Source organism: Momordica charantia (genome assembly GCF_013281855.1).
Source record: "Momordica charantia cultivar OHB3-1 chromosome 8 unlocalized genomic scaffold, Mcharantia_2.0 BLBB01000008.1, whole genome shotgun sequence".
Lineage (NCBI taxonomy): Eukaryota > Viridiplantae > Streptophyta > Magnoliopsida > Cucurbitales > Cucurbitaceae > Momordica > Momordica charantia.
This window is the reverse complement of record NW_028275166.1, coordinates 14,968,749-14,972,397: the sequence shown is the minus strand read 5'-3', so window position 1 is coordinate 14,972,397 and position 3,649 is coordinate 14,968,749. Positions and strand designations below refer to the sequence as shown.

The 3,649-nt window shown below is 32.1% G+C and overlaps 1 non-coding gene across 1 annotated transcript; it reads right to left on the bottom strand.

Annotated features, from left to right (window-relative positions):
* Positions 1-1,435: 1,435 nt before the first annotated feature.
* On the bottom strand, positions 1,436-1,542 carry LOC148209599 (small nucleolar RNA R71). Its single transcript, XR_015793312.1, has one exon. It is a non-coding gene; the product is annotated as a small nucleolar RNA R71 (small nucleolar RNA).
* Between the last annotated feature and the right edge of the window lie 2,107 nt (positions 1,543-3,649).

Genomic DNA, 3,649 nt, shown 5'->3' with positions numbered 1-3,649 from the left:
CTAAGAAGTAGTGTTTTTGCTTTCCATTCATTGCTCAACATGTTTTCCCAAAAAGTTAGGATTTAGAGAAGGCCACTGTAAGTCTTAACAAGTCAATACTGAAAAGGTTGCTTATTTGCATTGTTGAGTGGTTAAACCGAGGAGAGGAGCGCCTTAGACATAAGGGTTCCGCTTAAGTAGCCTAGACATAGGACCTTAACCCGAGGTTGCGACTATTTCCATCCTAAAACTAAGATATCTCTCATAATAGACATATTAGGGAATGCCTTAGGACTTTGAACTTGCTTAGACATAAGTCAAGTGAAAAGCGTAGTCGTTGGTTCCTAAAGTAAAATGCATATCGTCCTTAGCGTATCCTTGATTCTTTGTTGGCTAACTTGAAGTAATTCGGGCTAGGTTTTACCATTATAAGACGAAATCCCAAATCTAAAACCATTATTTGTGACAACTTCCCATTTTATAAGAATCACTCATTTCAACGTTCACTATTCATTAAAACTTTAGAGTTTGGAAATTATTTAGAAGTCCTTGAGGATCGATACTTGGATACTCCATCCATTTTATATTACTCTGACAGGTGTGCGCTTGCATCTATAGAATTGTTACCACGCTTAGTGCGTGCGTTCAGCATTACCCCAGTCAAGTTTTTGGCACCGTTGCCGGGGACTTTAGTTTTAAAATTATTTTCAAATTCTTTTAGTTTTTATTTTTGTGAATTGTTGTTGGGTGTAATTTTCATCCACCATTTTTGTTCTATATTTTTGGTCGTTTATTTCACAAGGGTAAGTTAAAGTGCATGAGCACAAGATCTTTTCTTCTACCCCTTAACCCTGAGATTGAGCGGACCCTTCGAAAAACTCGAAAGGAGCAAAGACTTCGAAAACAACTAGAAAAGCAAAAAGAGAGAGAAGGTGAAATCAGTCCTGAAAGTGAGGTAGCGAGTACGAGCACATCAATGGCAGATATTCCACCTCGTGATCCGGTTGATCCACCTGCTGTTAACGGTAATATGAAGGATCACGCAAGAAATGATGAATTCAACCATATCCAGATGGCGGACAACAGAGACGTGGCAATGCGAGAATATGCCGCCACGGCTTTTTAGAACTTTGATTCAGGGATAGTCAACCCTATTCCAGCCCACGCAAACTTTGAGCTTCAACCAATGATGTTCCAAATGTTGCAGACAATTGGACATTTTGGAGGGCAGGAACATGAGGATCCACATGATCATCTGAAATCATTCATTCAAATTGCAAATGCATTTCGATTACCTGGTATAACAGACGATGCTCTTAGACTAACACTTTTTCCATTTTCTTTGAAGGACCAAGCTAGAGCATGGCTCAATGCATTTCCATCGGGAACCATCACCACATGGGGGTCGTTAGTGGAGAAGTTCTTAACAAAATTCTTCCCACCTACTCGCCACGCTGATATCAGAGAGGAGATCATATCCTTTAGACAGTATGATCGTGAACCTGTTCACGAGGCGTGGGAAAGATTTAAAGAACTAATCAGGAAATGTCCGAACCATGGCTTGCCGGCATGAATCCAGATAGAACATTTCTTTAGAGGTTTAGATCATCCTACTAAGATGATGCTAATAATTAGTAGTATACCCCTTCTTTCTTTCTAGCTAAATTACAATTACATTATTGTGTGCTAATCTCTTTTTAATTTCAATACTAATAAATTTTAATTTATTTTATTACTATATTATTGATAGTGAATATTTTTTTACTATAATAATTTATTTAATATTAATAAATAATGAATAATTAAAATAAAAGTACATCAACTAAAATACTTTTTCTATTAGATCAAACCTTCTTTTAGTATAAAATATTATTTAATTTTATTATTCTAATATTTAATAATAACGAATTCTATTTTAAAAATTTATTGATATTAATTAATAAAAATAAAATAAAATAATAAAATATAAATTTATAATATTTTATAATAAAATCGCATTAGATAATGAAAATTGTATATTTTTTTATTACAAGAAAGCGTATTAGTAGTATAAATAAAAAATAAATAATAATAAGTATAAAATAATTAATTAAAAAATTATGAGTCTAATTAATAGATGAGAGAGAATAGTATAAGTTGTAAAGTAATTATAATGTGGGGCCTATGGAATAGGAATTAAGAATGAATTGATGAGGTTCAATGAGGTGAATGAGACTACACCTTTTTAGATGATGAGATTAAAAAATTTGGGGTGCATCCACCATTTGTTTCAATTTGGTATACAAATGAAAAAATTTATGCACATTATCGATTCTCATTTAGTTTAAGTAAACATTCCCTAACAAGGGAGGACAAGAGAATTTGAGGGCGTTCAAAAAAAAAAGTTTAAAAGCTACGATCTTGGGGAGGATTTTTCGTGCTATCATCCCAAATTGTAAAGCCTCCTCCAAAATAGGTGATGTTCGTCTGTTGTCATCCATGTAGCATAGGTATATTTAAGAACAAAAAAGAAAAAAAAAAGCAAGAAACAACATTCAATAGAAAACCTTATATTGAAGGGTCATATATCGTCTATTGATCACCACAAATGAGCGAAAAATAAAATCTACGTTATTTTTTACATTTGTTTGTAGTTTGTAATATTAAAATAAAGTCCCTAGCAAAATATATGAGGTTTTAATCTTATTTTGGTGTTTGAACTTCTAAATTTATTTTATTATCATTTATGAACTTTTAAAATGTCTATTTTAATTCTTGAACTTTTTTCAAATTAACTATTTTGGTTTAAACTTTCAAAATGTTTGTTTTAATTTATGAACTTTTAAAAATTAACTATTTTGATCAATGTCCATTCACTACAACAAATTTGACTTTTAATGAAAGTAATGACTACGGTTAAGTGATCGTCGTCTATGTGAGTGTCCTCGTTTATTTTTCAATGATGAACAGTTTTAATGATGGGCATTGCCTATCATGAAAAGTTTTGTTTTCATGACGGCCTTGCCTGTCGTGAAAGGGAAACCATGACAGGTGGTGACCGACAAGTTTTGAGTGTCCTTGTTTCTTTTATTCTTTCACGGTAGTTGTCTCGCGTCGATGTATGTACATCACTGTATGTGCGACATCATTTGTGCGTCAATGTTTTTGCATCGTCGTTTGTTCGTCGTTGTTTGTGCATTATTGTATGTACGTCATTGCATGTACGTCTTATATGTCCATCATGAAATGACTATATTTCATGACGGACTTTGATTGTCGTTATTTCATGAATAATTTAATTAAAATAATAGTTGGTTGCCAATCACATGGCTAACCAACCATATTTCCTTCGAACTTCACAAAATAATATCTCGATATTACAACCAAAATTAGCTAATTAATATGCAACTTAAACTTTCAACACACTTATCCATCCTAAAAAAATATAACTCAAAAATTAACAAAGTATATTAAGCAACAATCAAAACTTCTATATATTATAAACAAAGCAAAGTATTTCAAAACAATCAACACATTCAACAACAATCGAACATTTCTAGAATAATCGAAAACTAACTTGAAATGCAATAACATACTGTTCAAACTTCAATATAAACAAAACAAAGTATTTCAAATCTACTAAATACTACTATAGAAAGTATTCCATACCAAATATTTACATCAAATAAAC